General features: G+C 39.1%; 1 protein-coding gene across 6 annotated transcripts in view; it reads right to left on the bottom strand.

Annotated features, from left to right (window-relative positions):
- Positions 1-19868, bottom strand: part of THRB (thyroid hormone receptor beta) — a 157012-nt gene that overhangs the window by 111037 nt on the left and 26107 nt on the right. For 2 of the 6 annotated variants that reach the window (XM_042042767.1, XM_042042766.1), the window contains exons 2-3: positions 15504-15533; positions 13279-13379 (exon numbers count right to left, since the gene is read on the bottom strand). The exons of 2 other annotated variants lie outside the window; for them this stretch is intronic. The gene's annotated coding sequence lies outside the window, so the exon portion shown is untranslated. The remainder of the gene's footprint in view (positions 1-13278; positions 13380-15503; positions 15534-19868) is intronic. 2 more of the 6 variants (XM_042042769.1, XM_042042774.1) reach the window with 1 other exon arrangement.

Here is a 19868-nt window from a genome sequence, read left to right as displayed (position 1 = left end):
ATCAACCGAACAGACAAAGCTGATGCATTAGTGAAGCAGGTCTGAACAGACAAGATTTCAGGCTCACACTGCTTGAGTAAGGAACGCTTTCCTTGCCATCTGGCTTAGAAATCACTTGGATTCCACAGTGGCCATCTAATGGCCAACAGGAAAGCGGGGAAATTATTTTAAGTAAGAATCACTAAAATTAAAATGGGAGAGGCAACGAAAGGGGGGGAAAAAAAGTGGTCAGTGATAAATACAGTATGGAGATTTTTCTATTTATATTTTTAAAGCTATTTATATTTGAAAGCTTTCATTTAGGGACTCTGACAGGCAGGCTTCCACATTCATCAGTCTGGTTTTCATTCAAGTACACAGTACTTATAGAAATATGTAAAGGCCAACAAAAACAATTAAAAAGACATTAAAATTAACTTCTGTCACAGTTTGGGGTTATCAATTCACATTCACATTCAGATACATAAAACATTTCTCAATATTACACTGATATACATTTTGAATGCTCTGCATAAAATCCTGCTCCAGCACCAGGGCACACAGTGAAAAAAATAGTGCAAGTTTGACATATTCGGACACAACACTCCCTGGAGATGAGCTCCTTCAGGTGAACTTGCTGTGTGAGCATGATTTCCCATACAGCTGAACCAGGAAAGCAGCAGAGAACCTGTGATGGCAGAGCCATGGAGAACCTACACAACATCAACTCACAACAGAGCAAATCTACAGGGCAGAACTGGAAAACGCTCTGGGGACACCTTAGGGCACCTTCCAGCACTTAGAGGGGGCCTACAAGAGCTGGAGATGGACTTTTCACAAGGACATGCAGTGAAAGGACAAGGAATGATGGCTTTAAACTGAAAGAAGGTAGGTTTAGATTAGGAAGAAATTCTTTACTGTGAGGATAGTGAGACACTGGAACAGGTTAGCCAGAGAAGCTGTGGATACCTCATCCCTGGAAGTGTTCAAGGCCAGATTGGATGTGGTTTTGAGCCAGTCTAGTGAAAGACCCAACCCAAACCATTCTATGATTCTATGATTCTGTAGCTGAAGAGGAAAGGATCCATGAGTGTAGGATGGCTGCTGAAAGACTGATGATATGCTGGAGGAGAACTGCCAAATACCCTGCACAGTCTTTTCCAAAAATGTTGCATTTGGCTCTTCAGAAGCTAAGGCATTCAAAAGGAAAGGGCAAATCCTCCTGCTCATCTCTGAAGCTCCTCACAAAACTGACGTTGCTCCCGGTTAAGAACAGGTCACATTCATGAACCCATTTAGAAGATGCAAGCTGAGATGCATGCTGCTTCTAGTAACATGGATGATCTAACTTCAGAGTCAATTGACTGCTTTCTGCTATAACTGACATCTGTTACTAACTTTGTTCATATGTCAACACTGTTTAGCTTAATGAACCAGCTTTCCTCTCTACCAGCCCCTTCCCTGACGTATTTAGCTAGGAACTATCTTATCATGCTCTGGGTTTCAATTTGCTAGCCTGTTCTGCTAAGATAAAGGCTCTCAGAGCTGCTTTTCTTGCTGTGCCTGTTTTAGTTTGAATCATTCCTGAATTCAAAATCCAGAACAACACATGAAATTTCATTTCGTACATTTTTCTACACTGATTTTAAGGTTTCCATGTCTCCATTACCTTCACATTACACCTATTCCATTCTAGATCCATATTTATCTTATCTGTGTAGGTCTGGAGATTTGCCTTGCTTTTACACAAGTTTCAAGAACTCTTAAAAATATTTTCTCTACTTTTAAATATTTGGGCTTTTTAGTCCAGCCAACTGAATTGCCTACCAACCTCACAACCTTGTTTCCTTAATTTCACAGCCAGTCCTTCTGTGAGATGGAGTGTTATTTATGACCTATGTTTGCTTATACTTGTATAACATTTAAATGGAAATAAGTAAATGCATGCTTCACACAAACTCACTTTGTATAACCAACTCTTCTACAATGTCATCATGCTCCATGAAAACAAAATCTGAGAGCACATCAACATCTCAGTTTAGCAACATTTTAAAGAAGAAATCACATTCACTGCCTGTCACAGCTTGCATCAAAGACTGTCAATGTCCTAAGTTTCCAAGGGATTGCATCTACTGAGCCATTTACAGCTCTATTTCTACAAGCAAAATAAACATGTCCAAGAATGTTGAGGCCAACTGGCACAGAAAGGTGCCATGCTAATAAAGTCTATCACCCTCCAAAACAGGGTGGTTGCTTTCAAACTGCCTACTGGGAACAATCCCAAGACAACTTTCAAACCTTACCTGGGAATAGTTCAGGTGAGTTCCCGTAAGTATAAACCAAAACTAGGCCAGGGACAGTCAACAGTACATACATTTGATTGCCAGGGCCAGGGGCTGCTTCTAGACTCCATTTAATTTACTAGTACAGATGTGCCCATTGCATGAAGACCTCTTCATGTCTGCATGACCCTGAGTTCTTCACACCTCTTGGTACATTTTCATTAGCTTGTCATTCGCCCACCTTCCTTCTCAGAGACCAAAGTAATTCTACTAAAACCACACCAGCCACAGCTTTTAGGAATATTTTCTCTGGCTAGATATATTAATCTTTACTTTGTTCCAAAAGGGATTCTGAGATCTTTGTCTCAGTTTTCTTCTCCAGGACTGTTTTTTGTTTTAGTTTTTAGTTTTAGCTTTCCATATGTTTCTTTGGTCTTGGAAAACAAAACTCTGCTCTTTCCCCAGATAAACTCTAAGACAGATGTGTCTTTCCACCTAAAGAAAATGAGGCTTCAGACTCACACTTGCGTCTTCCTCGTGCCACTAGGAAACTCGGATTTTCATGGGGTTTGGGTTTTTTTCCTTTTTTCCCTGGTGCTGCCCAACTATCTTATATTTGCTGTCCCCAGTTCTTTAATCGCATCCTTCTTCCTTCTCAGCCCCAAATCTCTACTTATCTCCACCTTATCCTCCTTTTTTTCTGGTGCCACTTTTCTTTGATTCATCTTTTTCTCACGTTTTCTTCCTGAGTTCTCCATCATAACACACCAGTCTTTCACTTGATTTCTCCGCTACCAATTAGCACCAGCCTCTGCGCTGCGATTATAGCCACATGCAGCTGTGGTCAGCTTCCTCAAAGACCTCTCCTTTCCAACTACTATTTTTATATACAGCTGTGCATTCAGATCACCTCAACTGCCTCTTCTATTCCCTCATGTCTAGCTCCCTGCCTCTAGCTGCATCTAAACTACTTGGATATTCTCTCTCCTGACTTCTGTCAGCTGACATTTCTATATAAAAATAGATCCTCTCAGGTAACATTGAAGAAAGTAAATCTCCTTCTGTTCCTGCATCCAGTCTTGATGTCTTCTCTGCTATCCTTCATTCAGTGCTGCATCACTGCACATCCTTCCTCATCTCTGCCTTCAAGGAAAAATAAAGAGCCCAGAAAAAACGCATCCAGACTCCAAATTTTCATTAAATGCTGGCTTCCTCTGGCCACTGACTGAAAGGCAGTTATCTGCCTGAGCTAAGTTCTCTTAGGTGGAAAGTTCTTGTTGTGATCCAAGGCAGGAAAACTCCCCCATCTCCTTCAGCTACAAGTTTAATCCACTGAAAACTGCAAATTGGTCTTGAAAACACCAAAAAGAAAAGAAAAAAAAAGGGAAAAAAGAGAAAGAGTAATTACAGTTTAGGGCAGAGATTCTTGTAAATGAAGTTTTACTAGAACTTGAAGAAAAATTGATGCCTACCTAAGTGGAAGAAAATGAAAGAAGTAGTGTGAGGAATTTCACGTCAGAGATCACAAATACACTTTGAGTAATCTTAATTTTCTGAGAAGAGGCTAGGTACTAACAAATGACTCCTCATGCTCGTGAAATAGGAAAAATAAGTTTACGTGAGCCTCATACAGCACATAGTATTTTGAACATAATATTCTGCAAAACTGAAAATGATTGCAGAAGCATATGGCTAAGAAGAAAATGAAGTTCAAGGATTTAACAAGGATATCTTTCTGCAAATCAAAGTACAGACTCCAACCCTTGATCATTCCCATCAAAGCATGAAATAATATTAAGGAGTTGGATCACACATTCTAAAATGCACTTTATTGTTTTTCCCCTTTAGACAACACAGATTTTATAGGACAAATATTAAGGACAGAGCTTCAAAGAACAAGTGGATGTGTAGGAACAGAGTACCAAGCAAAGTGTCATCTCAAGTATTTTACTATGTAATAAAAATAGCACTTTGTTTTGAGAATTGGAAGCTTATCAGTCTCACTTTCAGTGCAAGGCTTTTCTGCATATCCAGGCATGCAAGAAAGGACAAGCAATGAACAGCAGGTAAGCCTTGTGCCCTTGATGCTGTGGTTTATCTCCAGAACTTAAAATACACCAATGCTGCTAAATAAATAAGGCACACTGCGACACAAACAGAAAGAGCATGCCAATTGCTTTCATGTACACAAGCAACAAGGCATCAAATTTAATTGTGAATAAGTGGGAGGATTTTCAAAGATGCAAATGGACAGTAAATGCAGAGTTCGAAAGGTATTTGGGGTTGGCCTAAATGATCTAATTGCTGCTGTAAATCTACAGTTCCTGAAAACTACGAAGTCTCCTGTACTGTTGTTAAAGATTTTGGAACATGTATCCACTATAAACACTATACTAATTACAATTAATTACATTAATTTTCACTTGTAATTTACACAGAGATTCTCCAAAAATGAAGCAGGCCAAGAACACATTCAAAGAGGTATTTCCTCTGCTAGGGCACAAAAGCAAGCTGTGCTACCTGGCCTCCTGATCCTGGATCATGCATAAAACCTATTAAAACCTTTCTGGCAGATCACAGTTATCTGTGGCCTCTGTTACAAAGTACAATGCAGAGTCTGATCCACAGACTCTAGCAAAATAAAAAACAAAACAAAAAAAACCCCAAACCAAATAACCAACCAAATAAACAAAAAACCACACCAAAAAACCACACCATCCCCGGAATATTTTAGCTGGCTTTAAATTAGGGTAATTTTTTCCATTAATGATGCAGGCAAAGGTGCAGTCTCTGTCTGTGACCAGTGCTGCCATAAATATTTTTTAGAAAGCTATATTAGAGTAAAACAAATAAGATGTATCAGAGTAAAAGTCTACAACATTAATTCCATACTTGACATAAAATGTATGGAGCTAAAACAAAGCACAAACCTTTCACAGTTCCTTCTAAAACTTCAGAAATCTTCCTTTGAATTCCCAGTGTTACTGTGACTTGCTTTGAAGACTAATTGTTTGCCAGAGGTGCTGTATAATTGTTTATGTCTCATCTAACCTAATGTGGAAGATGAGATTCAACAAATAAATATGCAAATATCTCCTAGTGATTTGTATTTGCTAAATATAATCCAAATGTTTATTGAGATCCTATTTAACAATCTCCCAGTGGTTGCATTTCTTGCAACAGATTAAATGACAATAGGATCAGAAAGCCAACCATAAAGGGCTAGGAAACAAAGATAGGTCCTTCTGTTATGAAAAATACTTGAAATAGTATGCTTAGCAGGGAAATGTGACTGTCTGGCTCAGTATTCAATTACTTGCCACACATTTACATCAAGGAAAAGCACTTTTCCCACCAGTGGAAGAATTTAATTACATGGGGTGAAGGGAAAAGAAAAGAAGATCCATCATGAAAGTCCTCTTTCACTGCTTTAGTCAAAGTGGATGTCTTAGAATATGTCAGCTGGACAAACCAAAAACACAAAAATAAGATTAAAGATAGTGTATCTTCACCTAGCAATCAGTAACTATGTGTTCCAGCCAGAGAAAACACTGGGAAAGCTACTGGAGGAGTTTTCCTTTGGCTCAGGGAACAGATGAGCAAGAGTTCTCCTAAGGCATTACTTACAAAGCCAAAAGCTGTTAAATTCAGTGGCGGCTAAAGCAAGTTACAACACAGTCTGCTCCAGACTGTGTGGACAGAGCCAAGCTGCAGTATAATAACATTTAGGGGAAAAAGGGAGCAAGCAGAGAAAACATACCTTATGGTTTTATCCCAAGCCTGAACCAGATTCAAGGAGCTCTCTCAAGCAAGTCAGAATAAGGAGGTTGAAAAGGTTTTCTGCTTGAGGAGGGCTCACCTACAGAAGCACAGGTTCTACGGTGGCATTTTCTAGTGTTTATTCAACCAAGTTTTCAGTTCCCAAGTAATACAGACACTTTGGAAAACTATGCCACTTGCTGTCATCGAGGAAGACTTTTCCAGTCCAATAAATCAATATCTTTCCTGTCATGCATTCTTTCTCAATTAATCAAATTTTTTCTCTATGTCACTTTACCATCCCCAACATTTTGATCAAACCATTCTTACAGAACTGCTTTCTCTACACCCCACTCCAATGTGAAATCTCTCACTTCATCTATCCTTCCACATTTCTCCATGCCCATGGTTCATTTTCCTTTATTTTCTCAGAATTTCAGTTAAACCACATAAAATGGTGCGTAAAGACTAGAGGGAAATTTACAAAGCCACTGAAGTGAAAAACAGGCTGGAATTGTGAATTAAGGACTGTTTTTTGGTCAGCTGTGCAGTTCTAACTCATTACATAAGAATGAGTGTAAAATCATTCTGCAGCTTCAAATAACTTCTATTTGTGTAATTTCCACTCCATTTAAGAATTAGTTGGAGCAACTGTACTGGCAATTTAAGGAAGGCAGAAAAAGTTAAGAGGATCTAAAAGGTTTTGATACAACAACTGCAATATTATCAGAACCGGGATTTAGGAACCTGGTTAGGATTCTTTTCTATGAGAGTGGTGAGGCACTGGAACAGGATGCCCAGGGAAGCGGTGGATGCCCCATCCCTGGCCAGGTTGGATGAGGCCTTGAGCCACCTGGTCAAGTGGAAGGTGTCCATACCTAAGGTGGGGAGGTTGGAACTAGATGACTTGTAAGGTGACCTCCAACCCAAGCCATTCTATGATTTTATTATCCTGCAAGAACAAGAAACTACTTTTTTCTCTTCTGTTATTATTTTATGTTCCTTTAATTACTTTATTTCAAGGAATTAAGGAATAATAAAATTTAAACATAATTATGAATGCTAGTACATTTTTACAGCAGTCTCATGTTTAACCTCTGTCTCTTTCTGTATGTGAAAGTTACAACTACAACCAACTTTTGGAAATAAAGTACATCAAATCCTCCCATGCAGAATGGGAACACACTAGGGTCAGCCTGCCATTTTCCCATTGAAGACAGAAGTTGCAGAAAGAAGTGAGCACTCCCTGTCATTTTCACTTAGCTTTTGCTGCCAGCAAAGCAGGAGCTCCTCCTGTATAAATTGAAGCATTTTCCAATCAATTCATTTTCAGAAATGGAATTTCAGACCAGAAAAAGCACAACATCCTGTATCTCAAGAAAATCAGAGCTGGTGAACATCTGCACTGTGGCTACTTACCTGGAAATCTTGATGGGTTAGTACTGTCACTGTATTTTAAAGCAGCTTTACACTGAAAATTTTACTATCCTGTATGTCTTAACGTTTTACAAACCCACTCTGTATGTGAAAACTAAGGCTCTCTGAACCAGCCCCAATCAGGGGGTGAGACTAATAGTGTCTATGGTTAGCATCTTAATATAAAGGAAATCAGAAATGTCAAAACTTGTCATAACTGCTCAGTAGTATTCTCTCTCTGTACTGCAAATCTACTACAACTAAAGGACTACGATAAATTTTAACCTGACATCCTCAAAGTCAGCAAAAATTCAGTACCACTTTTCCTTGGTGACAGTCAGACACAGCAGGGAATATTTTCCTTAACTTCTGGGTGACCTTTAGAGAAACCTGCTGCCTTTCTGTGAGGTGCTCATGCATTCCAGTTTCAGTTCAGATCACACAATTTCCCTCTTGAAATTGTATTATTTTACCTTTACCTCTGCTTGTTCTTTTCTGTGATTATTAAATCAAAGAAGGGATGATTGGTTTTTAAATTAATTTGTGAAAGGACAATGAAAGATGCTGATGGCTAGAAGAATGGGAATGAGTTTCTAACAGATCAAAAGAGAAAGAGCACTAATGAGCAGATGTGTTCTGAAAGATTTTCTTAAATGCAAGCATAATGACTGTCTCGAGACTAATCCAATGCAAATAGAGGTCTGCCCATCATGGTACCAGGGAAGAGCCCTTAATGACTCTTGAGCAGAAAGGGAAAACAGTAGAAGGAGCCTCAGTCAGTGGTTCACATTTGAAGAAAAAATAAAGTGAGCTCCATTTAGTCCTTGCTCCCTCTGCAGACATAGGAAGAGCACAAATTTCAAGTGCTTGTCTCCCATCCTCCTGTCTGATGAGGATCGTGGGAGCTACAGCTTTCGCAGGAAGCCCACAGAGAGCTCATGTCCTCCAAGGGCCAAACTCTGCTACTGCGCTTGACAGAGCAGCTATCAAGATAAGAAATCTTCTCAGCACACAGTATTCTTTTGTACTACAAAGCCCCTGAATAAAGAGCCCAGTAGATGACATAAGATCAAGGAATAAGAAACTAACCAGTAAGTGCAACTCTACGGAGTCACTAGGCTGTTCCCTTCAGTCACTGAGTTGGGCTGGCATGGTTGAGGCAGCTTTGTGACTGTAAACAAAGCATTTCAGACTGCCTTTCTTCTTATTTTTGTTTCTTTTTTTCAAAGTAATTGTAACTGCTCTAGTTCACCATACAACTCAAATCAATGAAACACAGATTCTTTTTGGGTTCTTTTCCTTTTTTGGGGATAGGGGCTTTTTAACTTTGATAAGTGCTCTCTGTCACGAACAAAATCAGCCATCAATCCTGGCTGGCTGGACCCAAAATCCATTAAAAAAATCTCTAGGATTTACATGCATTTTACTTTGAACTTCCAACTAGATTGCCTTTGTACTTACTTGAGCAAAAAGTTAGAACTTCTCTCCCTGCCTGAGGGAACCAAAAATATTAGCGCTGATTAAACATCTATTTTGTAGCAACATGAAATCTATCACGCTATAAAAAATTATTGTGAATGATACCTCTTGAGCAAGACTGTGACTTACAGATTTTCTTTTTACTAAGCTAAACATTCAAAAAAACATACAGCTGGTCCAAGAAAACTCTTTCTTGCTTTGGGAAAGCACCAGACATCACCTTCTGGTTTGCCATCACAGGCAGAATCTTATCTAACTGTAGGATGTGCTTGGATTTACTACCTATTAGCAAAACTCCTAAGAAGCACTGAAAGGTTCCATTCCCTTTTATGTATTCTCAGTCAAATCTCATTAGCTTCATGCTCTCAGTTTGCACACAAAAATATAGCAGTCTTTTCCCACCTCTTAGGGAAAAATTAATAGGAGAGTGTTAAATCTCATGTTACAAGGACTTCATTACTTTTACAAGCTATACTAAATAATTAAACTGCGCTTGTCAAATAACTGATTGGAGAACATTTTGTGCTGTGGTGTATGTTTTTACTGTCTGTTTACCTCAGCTGACAAAATAAAATCATTCACAGCATCTCCTGCACAACAACTGAGACCTTAAACCTGGAGTGGAGAAGAGCGGTAGGACTCAAAAGACAAGTCTATATAGGATGTGATTAAAGAAAGAGAACTGGATTAAAGCCACAGATGGGGAAACTGAAACAATAGAACCAAGGCTTGCTCTGAGGACGATGCTGAATGAGAATGACCTAGAAGCAAATCTAGCTAACACCATCTAGATCTCTAGCAGCTTCTAGACAGGCTTTTGACCCTTAAAGTGAGAAAAAAGGCAGACAATACATATTGCTTAGAGAGATTAGGACTAACAATATTCAGACAACATTGACTTTTCCAAACTTTAATTTATTTTCTTATCCATATTTTCACAGTAATGTATCAGGGAGTGGGGAGGCTTCGACTAGTGCTATCAGCAGGGTGCAGCCACCTGAAATATTCTGTAGTTAACAGGATCCCTCAGGTCTGAAATAGAGGGGCTGTGTGCAAAAGGGCAAAGGTCAAACAATTAGACTAGCAACCTACCCCTCCACCACATCCATAAGGCAAGGCCATTTCTGTAATGTCAAAGACGAAGAGAATTTCTGACACAGTGCATGTTGTCCTACCTGCCTCTCTGCTCCACAGGCAGGTCTCTGGAACCCATTCCACCCAGTAAGACGACCCACACAGCTAAATGAAGAAGATGTAGTCAAATGAACAGCTGTCTCTCCTGCTGATAGGAATTAATCTCTTTGGCCAACCTGGCAATTTTTCAGATGCACTCTTCTAAAGGTTACTCAAAACCAAAAATTGTACAGCTGCAAATCCCTTCTGGTAGCAGCCAGACATATGCTGAACCAGCCTGCTGCTCCCAGAGCCTCATCCAGTCTCCCAGGGCTGCAGCAAACAGCAGGATCTGCTGTCCTGAACATCACTGTAATGTTCAAGTTGGACTCTGTCAATGAGCACATACACGCAATCTGCTACTTTTTAAATGTACTAGTCACCAAAAGCCACATTTCCATTAAGCGGGAGAGAACATTCCTGATGCTCCCATTCTCTCACAGCAGCAAAATTTCCCTGAATCGACACTTTTTGCAGAGTTATGTAACAGTGCGCACAGCACGCTTGATTCTCATCTGAGCAGACACTGCGAGCACAGTGTAAGCACCAGGGTACTTCTTTGCACCAAACTGTGCTCCAACCTAGCATGTGGATTTAAAAAATTTAAAAACCAGTGTATTTATTTCTTGGAAGAGAGCAGCAAGTTACCCAGGCAAAATCATGGATTCTTGTGTAGGGGTTATTAAGTAAACAAAGTGCAGGAAACAAGACTGAATAGCTTTCCAACGGAGTAAAACTGAGCTTTTAAAGCAAGTGCAGTTCTTCTATACAAACAATGAATTCGGGACTAGCAGTGCACTGGAGATGTGCCAAAGGAACTCCCCAGACCTCAACACAACTGCTCTTTTCTGTCATCTTGAATGCTTTTACAGCATTAACTGCCTGAACAGAAAGAAATGCCAAGGAAACCGTCAGCGATACCCAAAGTCAAATTTGCAGGCTTGTGTGCCACTGTCCAGTAGAGGCCCTTCTTCTGTGGCAGAAAAGACTGTTTTCCTTTACATTAAGTGACTTAGCCATGAGCTTGCATATGGAAGGAAATAGCTGCAGTATGATGTCTCAAATATATTTACTAATGGAGAGGGCAATTTTCTTCCACGGCACTGCCTCCTCCACTCCTTTTCAGAACTGAAGTATCCATTAAGAGTGACTCACTGGTTGAGAAAACATGTGAAAAAGAGACATCCTGAAGTTTGTTTTCAAATGCTCTCCACAGTCAGTATTATGGCTATCAGGAATTTGGGAAAACCATAGGTATGTAATATATTTTCAAGAGACATGGTGCAGAAGAAACTTCATGCTAAAAAATCACAACTATTATTGCATAGCAACCAAGCAAGCATGTTTGATTCCTGACTAACCAAAGTCTTCTCTCCTTTCACCACAGCCATGAATCCCTAACCTACTAGCAAGGGTAATTAACCTTTTTTTTATCTTTTTCCAGTGTCTCGTCCTCTTTCCCCTTTCTCTCTTTCTTGGATGTCCGTGAAAGCAGGTGGAGCCTCCACGTGGAGGGACACAGACTTACTTTCCTCAACCACCTTACTTTGGTTTATCAAACAGAATGGTATTTCTCTTCTCTACTTCAGTTCTCCTATTGTTTTAGTCCAATATTTCTTCCAATTCAGGTCTAGGCTGCCACTTGTAAACCATAAATACGCCTTTATGTCCAGGGAGGGAGAGCAGTAGGGATAGTCAGGTACCAAGTGTGCACAACTTGCTGTCAAACTGGGTATCAGGTATTTTGGAAAACAAAAATCTTCTAATATTCCTGGGCTCACTCTTGAATTTACCCTGGATAATTTTACACAAAAGCTTTTTCATAGGTCTTTCTACAGAGCCAGAATTACATGAAAACTTTCCTGAATAAGTTTTTATGCCCACATACGGCCAGGACAACTCTTAGCTGTTCTTCCTGTCATGCTGCTGTGGAATCACATTGCACATTCCTGTAAAAAAAGCTATGCAACCTAAGTACAGTAGGGTGACATAATTCTGAGCTCAAGTTGATGGATTTTTCCATTTGCAAGATTTTGCACAGTAGATCTTGATTAATTCTGAATGTTGAAATTAATGAGCTTATCAAAGTAAAAAGGAGCCAGGGCTATTCTTGTTCACCACAGTGTTTTGTGTTTCTTCTAGTATAAAATTACTTTTTGACCAACTATTTTAATCTATTTTCTATTGAAAGGATCTGCTGCTTCTTACCCAGTAAGACAGGAATACACTCCCCTGCAGCAGAAGAAATCTGAAAGACAAGTCTCCTCCACTCTCTCTCAGTATTCCATGAAGGTCCCAGAGCAAACATACAAGTTATTACTTTCTCAGTTTTGGGGAAAGCAGATTACTTTATCCTAGGAATTCTACATAATCTGCTAAAAATGTCCCCTGCCCTTTCTACTCATAGGGATATTAAGAGTGGCTATAGAAGATCCTGTGTTAAAGACAATGGAATTATGCTCACTGAGTAACTGAAGAAAATTCTGAACTCATTTAGGACTTGTGCCACAGAAGGGACTCAATAAGCATCACAAAATAATTATTATTTTTCATTGAACTCAATAAAAAATGCAAGGTACTAAATAAATCAGGTAAAATATTAGAAGATTATGGAGAAGGATGTGTTTATGGGCTGATCAGACAAGAGCAGGAACTGGCTCACAGGACTGAAGCACACAAAATGTACAAGCTCAGCGGCACTGAGTACCCACCACCGCGACGCTGCAAGGATCTGCTCAAAGACTTTTCAACCTTTCACCACTGAAGCAGGACTGACCTGCTCCACCTCAGATTTTGGAAATTCTGTGGCGGCCTGTACCACATAAGAGCCTTTGTTGGTCGAGATGTGGATTTAAAAGGCCTGGAGGAACTCTTATGATAATCTGGTCTGACTTCCTGCCTGGCACGGCCTCTAATACCTCATGCAGCAATTTCTTTACAAAGCACAAGAACTTGTAACTCTACTAGAAGATATTTCAGAAGCAGATCTAATCTTGATTTAATTACTCCGAGTGATCTACCACATTCCTTTCTAAGCATTTCCAATAGTTAATTACACCCACATTATCGTAATTCCAACATGAACTCCTCTTCCTTATCTTGCCATGTTTTTGTCTGTTGGAGCCCTATCCCATCTCCCTACACTGATATTTTTAGATACTAACCACATGACACCTCAAAATTCTCTTACCTGAGATAGTTTGCCTGCTTGGCAAACCAAAACAGGGATTCCTGAGTCAATCACACAGCATCTGCGGTGGTGTACCAGAGACAGCTTTTTGACTAAAGAGACTAAAAGAGAAAAGTCAATTCAAATGTGAGGGAAAGGCACCAAACATCTTCTTTAACAAGCTTTTCCAGCTTCTGTAGCACCCATTTGTATGACCTGGAAATTTGGGATGAACGGCACTGCGACCTGCATAGCTTCATTTTCACCCTAACTGATAAATTCCAGCTCAAACTGGATCAGTAGTTACTAAACACTACAGTTAACTTAGAAAGAAAAAGATGGCTGATGGCAGGTGGTTTTCTACTGCCCATGTCAAATCACATAAAAATGACCTGGTACTTCTGCAGGCGCTGCCAAGGCAGAAATCCAGGAGTGAGCAATGTATACCCTAAAATACTTCCAGCTGTGACTCTGGTAAACAAAATAAGTAAATTTCCACTATTGCTGTCATGCTATATTACTTAGGCATATTACTTAGGTATTTGTATTACTGTAGCATTCAGAGGCTCCACATAAGGCCCCCTTGTGTTAGGTGATCAACTACAGACACAGCAAGTTTAATTCATTTTTGCAAAGTTTGCCCAGTGCTTGTATGGCTGAATCCTGGTAAAGAGACAGAAGGAGGACTTGTGTCCTTCCTGGATCTCAGATGCTGATGAGATCAGTGTACAAAGACTGCTCAGAACTAGAATTTCTTCTGGCATTTACTAAATCCCTGCACTACCCATGTGGCTCTCAACACATTATAAAGTTCATTAGCCCTATTCCAGAAGGGTTTTCTGTCCTTCTCACTGATTGGGTGAAAAACAGCATCTTGCTGTCTCAGAGATGCATTATATAAGCACACACTTTTGAAGCTGCAAACAGATGCACACACTCTCCATGTATTAATACAAAGTAAGAATTGCAAAGATAGTCTGCTATTTACACCACCATTTGTTATGACACCTCATTACTTTTTCACAACACTACTGTTTTTTCCATTAATACTTCACATTTCTACTCATTTATGGTTTCTAGCAGTTTATATTTTGCATAGCTTAAATGCTTTTTTTTTTTTAAGCCTCCCTCTTCCCTATTCCAAGAATGCCCCTCTGCAAACCAGAAACACAGTTTATGCAGACTTATCAACTTTTAGTGATGTCAACAGCTTTTAAAAAAATTTCTTTTGAACACTCTTCCATTTGGAAGCCATTTGACTTGAAATAGGTGTACAAAATCCAGCTAACAACTCTGCAAAATTTTACTTTAACCAGTGATACAAGAAACCAAACCAGGCAAATAAGGGAGGAAAAGAAATCAATAACCAACAACACTTCCCTTCCTCGGAATCTTGAGAATGGCTGTTATAATTGAAATATTTCCTGTGACAGAGAAGTAATTATATATTTTTGCAATGCTCTGAACGGGTTCATATTTCAGCTGCCTGTCAGAACAACTTGCTATTGTACACCTGGCTTTGTTATTTGACATAGATGCTTCATTTTCTAGGTGACACACCACATGAATGTCAGCATCCTCACTAGCAATGGAAGAAAAGGAAAGACAAAACCATTTTTTTAACACCTCTTGCAGTTGGTAGTGTATTGAAAGACCTTCTTCTGCCTTTTGCCCATCTAGCACATGATACAGAATTCATTTTGAGAATGCAGCTGAATTACGTTATATATAAGGGGAAATAGTCACTGCTAGAAGAGTTCACCCCTCCTTTATTTATTTAACTACATAACTCCTAAACTCCCACCACCACATCTCAAGAACCAAAAATCTGTGAACAAGCTACTTATTTTATCAGCATATCCTCTAATATTTAATTTTCAAACTGCAATAAAATGAAGATTTTCATTGGCTGAGGAGTGAAAACTATAGCATCTGCTGAAAAATAATTACCTGTAAATTCCTTACAGACAAAAAGAAGTTTCCAAGCCTATGAAGGCATCTTATTTTGATTAAAGACCAAATAGTGGTTCAGTAACAACAACAATAAAGTTAAATGTTTAGACTCATTCTGCAACACTGTACTCTTTCTTTTTTGTGCTTTGACATACTGACTCACACTGGGATCTACTAGTGAAATGCTGAAATCTACTGGTCTAGGATCTAGCCTAAAATTCTGAGCATATTCGTTAAAATTATCTCCAATTAACTTGAATATGTTACTAAAGTGGAATAAAAAAATATCTTACCTTATTAGAGCTTCATTTTCTGTTCTTTCACTGAAAAGAGTAAAGAAATCTGTATTAAAGATCCATTTGCTAAAAAGAACCTTCTGAAGTTACTATTTTAGTTTCACTTCAATTAACACCAAAACTAAAAGGTTCTTTTTACATAACTGTAGTAAGTCTCCGTTATTTTGCAGAGTTAATCATCCTCCACACTCTGGAGTGGAGGCCTTTATTTATCTGCCATCTTAATTAGCTATTCTGAACAAATACTTCAAATGCTTTGGAAATATCAATACAAACAACTGATCTCATCAATTCACCACCTAAACTACAGGCTGATTAGACACACTCAATAGGTTTATTTTCACTTCAAGCTGTATTTCATGAATAGTATTTGTGTTTGTGTTGCCATTATTTTTATTGGGACATTTGATATTTTCTATTATAAGATGGGTTTGCATTGCAGTAAGCCCATTTGAAGAGTTTCTCAGCCCGGAAGGCTTTTTTAAAAGTAGCTATTTTCTGCTCAACCCCCAAACAGGTAGGGTCAGTGGCAGTTTAGAAGAATGAAAACATCAAGCCGTTTCAATAAACACCTACTTCAACTCAGCCACTCTGAATGACACATTTGTCAACAATTTACCAACGCACATCACAAAATCAAAAACCAAAAAAGCCTTAAGAATATTCTGGAAAAGTTCAGGCATAACTCAGAACAATCAATGAATGCTGAGGCCTGCAAAAATATTAATCAACCTTTCATTTCTTCAGGAGTTTTGTTCAGTCCTTTACAACCAGGGAGAAGTATTTGCAAGCATCAGCATTATAATTGGGAATTGGATTCTGGTAACTGAAGTAAATGGGTATTTTTTGTCACCAATGCGTGCAAGAACAAAATCACAGTTTTTTCAAATTTCATTTTCTAAATTAGCATAATACACAGCATGAAATAGGAAACAAAAAGGCAAGTCCAATAAAATCTGACAATTATTAGCAGTATTTGTTGAAAAGCAGAGAAACTCATGCTGAGTCATAGGCAAAGCATCTCAACCTCTAGCACTTTCTGTACACTTCATTGGCCATCAGTCAGTATGGTTAGAGATTTACAGATGAAGGGAAAACAAGGAGAGACCTTGTTCATCTTTGCCAAGGACAAATTCGAAGCTGAGCCTCAAAGCATGCAATCAATGCAATGGTTGAAGAGATGATTTCTTTGCTCTACAGTGAAAACACTGTGATTTGGGGGACAGCAGGGTCAAAACAGAGTCTTCTAGGAATTAATCTGTCAATCTGAGGGAAGTAAAGCTTAAGTGAATAGTAAAAGTGGCTCTTCCCTTAATTTAGGGTATGGTCATCTGATATTTTTGAGAGACCTATAAAATGAGACTATTTCACAAATGGAACAAGTAAACTTAAAGACACATTCCTGGAGTGCAGCAAATCATTAGGTTAACCACCCATTTCGAGAAAAAGCATAAGACCCCATTTTTATGTGTCAGCTCATGAGAGCTGACATTTACAAAGTCCGATTTCCCACAACAGAGTATCTGCACACATGTGCCTTTAAAGGAAGAAAAGTAACTATAAGGTCATTTAATTACTCAGTCAAACATAATATCCTCATAGTTTAATTTTTCTACAGCTTGTCCTGATAACCAGCTATTTAAAACAGGCATCAGTACCAGATTAGTTCCCATTTACCTGTCTGGCTTCAGGTGTGGGTCACCCACAAAAGGTAATTTAAGAAAGATTTTGCATGCAGGAATCAAGGGACAGAACCAGTAAGTATTTCATCACAGGATGCTATGCAGGGTTTCAACAGGATTGAGCGGGATTTATTACAGCACGAGCCAAATCCTTCTTACTTTTCTCATGCAAAACACCCATTGAAGCTAGCCAGAGTGCAGCTGAGGACACATTACATCTCTGATTCTCTATTACTCACCTGTCACAATACTACTGTGGCCCACAGCACAAAGTTTATGGGACCAGAATGGTTCTTTCTGGGATGAGATAGGAGTATCTTACAGGCTAGCCTGTTTAAACCATAAAGCAGGTACAGAAGCAAGTCTGAAGAAGACTGTAAGTCAACCTGGACTTGTGACCAGATCCAAAGATTTTAAAGCAAAGTATTTCTATGCTAGAAACACTCAACAGTGCAAGCTGCTTTGAAGCATATTTAACGCATCCTACATACTTTCAAAAGAAGAATGAAAGCTTACTTTGGCAGGGTTTATGACTCCCAGAAAAAAAAAGCCAACACCCTAGCATGCTTAAAAAAACCAATTTGCATAAGTTTTCCTTATCTGATCTAGCTGTTGATAACAGGACAGCTATAATGAGGGCCATGACCCTCTCCTATCCCAGGTTCTCACGGGCCCTGCTGCTTGTCTAGGCTGATGGTCTCAGTAGACATTTGTTCAAGAGGACCCATTACTATCTCCATCAGGTAGCAGAAAGCTTCTAGCCTCAGAAGATCTGGCTTCTATCCAAGTGGAGATAACCTCCCCTCCAGTGTGCCCAAAACAACATTGGATAAGTGAGGTTCAAGCATTCCATGGTCCCTGTAGAAGACTTAACAGGTTTCCTGTCTTATCTGCCTTGGACACCCTGGCAAAGAGTTTCGAATGAAAATATATCTCCTGTTAACTGCTTGCACTGCCTTCATGCTTAATGTCTCCTTGCTTAGATGGAGGGGGAGAGCGCTACCAAAAAAAAAAAGTAAAACAGTGAGGACATTTACATTGGAATATTCAGATGTGTCATTTTTCTAAGCATATGCCTCTTTACAGTAAAAGTTATACTTGCTGCCAGTCACCAAATCTGTTAACTTTGGACAGACTCTGAGAGGATTCTACCAGACTGCATCAAAGGCACATCAGTACTATTAAGTTAAACTAAGTAGACAACTGTCCACACTCAGTGACAAGAGGCTCTGTAAATTCAACAGGGTATTTACGATTACCCTTTCAATCCAGGCAAAGAAAAAAGAAAAAAGAGAAAAATCGTAAATATTTTGTCAAGTTCCATCTTTTCCAGAACAACTTATGAACTTTCTCAGCTTTATAAATATTGTAATTAACACAAAAAAAAAAAAAAAAACAAAAAAACCCTGCTGATAGGGATTGTTAAAATAATGTACTTTGCTACTGAAGCTGTTCATGATTTTTCTTAAGGAAAACTCACCACTAACTTGTTGAACCACAGAAAACCAATACTGCTAAAATTGTCAGACAGCAAAATAGATGTAGTTGAAAATTTCCTACTTTAACACACAGAAAATTCCTGACTGCCTGGAGTAGTACAAATAAAAATGTTCCTTTTTGTTTCAGTCATTATTATTTCACCTTTTTTGTTCTATGCTGTTCAGCAGAAACTGAAAAACCGAAGATACAGAAACACAACTTGTCATTAACTAAAACATGGGTTTGATCCCTATAAGGAATACACCCAATTAGCTAAAACAATGCATTTCCATATGATCCAACACTTATCCAGTACACAGTAGGAGAAAACACATCCAGGTGCTCTTCAGAAAATTTAGATATAAAGTACATATTCTGCCTAAGTCTTTGAACAGATATCAGATCAGGGATGAGAGCAGTACTTTTCTTCTTATACTTTTCTTCTTATCCAACCAAATCCCATTCATCCTATTAAAACTCACTTTGAAGCTCCTGACACCCATCACAGGCATCTTCATTTAGAAAAAAATGAAGTTACCAAAAGATGGAAATCTATTCAGTCCTCTAGACAGATTCACCACCACTCCAGAATTTTTTTCAGTTTCCTTTTTTAGTCCCTGCAGGATGCTCTGGTGTTCAGAGGTCCACAAAGAGACTGACTGAACAAAGTAACTACAATTTCCTTTTTCACAAAAGATCCCAGAAAGCCACCCAGGCCTGAAAAAGCCAGAGAGCTCTCATTCCATCAGAGTCAAGGAAGTAAAAAGAAAGGAGTGGGGGATGAGCAATTCTGACCAGGAGATAAAATTCATTCTTAAAGCTGCTCCAGTAAGTTTCAGTTCTTCTGTTAAGCAGCTCCCAGTAAGAATTAAAAGCATGTCAGTGGAGGTGGAGTAAAAAAGAACAAAAAGTGTAGGGGAAAGAAAAAGACAGCATGGAAAAATCTCACTGACCTCCCTCAACAAAGCTCTTCCTCAAGATGCAAGGAACTCCGCTGGCACAGAAAGTTAATTTAATTCTTCCTGCCCCACCAGTCTTGACTCAAGGCCATTTGATTTCACAGTTCCGGTACTTGCAGTAGTTAGCAAGTTGTGCCATGCACTCTGCAGAGTGAAAAGCCATGACTGCAGCATGCCAAAGTCTAATCTGTGACAGGCATTCCCAGTTCTGGAACTCTACACAGCGTGCCTCGGACTGCTTG

This window comes from Corvus kubaryi, unplaced genomic scaffold, assembly GCF_017639235.1.
Source record: "Corvus kubaryi isolate FWS band 111438036 unplaced genomic scaffold, C.kubaryi_AGA036_p1.0 37398, whole genome shotgun sequence".
Classification (NCBI taxonomy): Eukaryota; Metazoa; Chordata; class Aves; order Passeriformes; family Corvidae; genus Corvus; species Corvus kubaryi.
The sequence above is the reverse complement of the archived record's forward strand: the minus strand, read 5'-3'. Positions and strand labels throughout refer to the sequence as shown.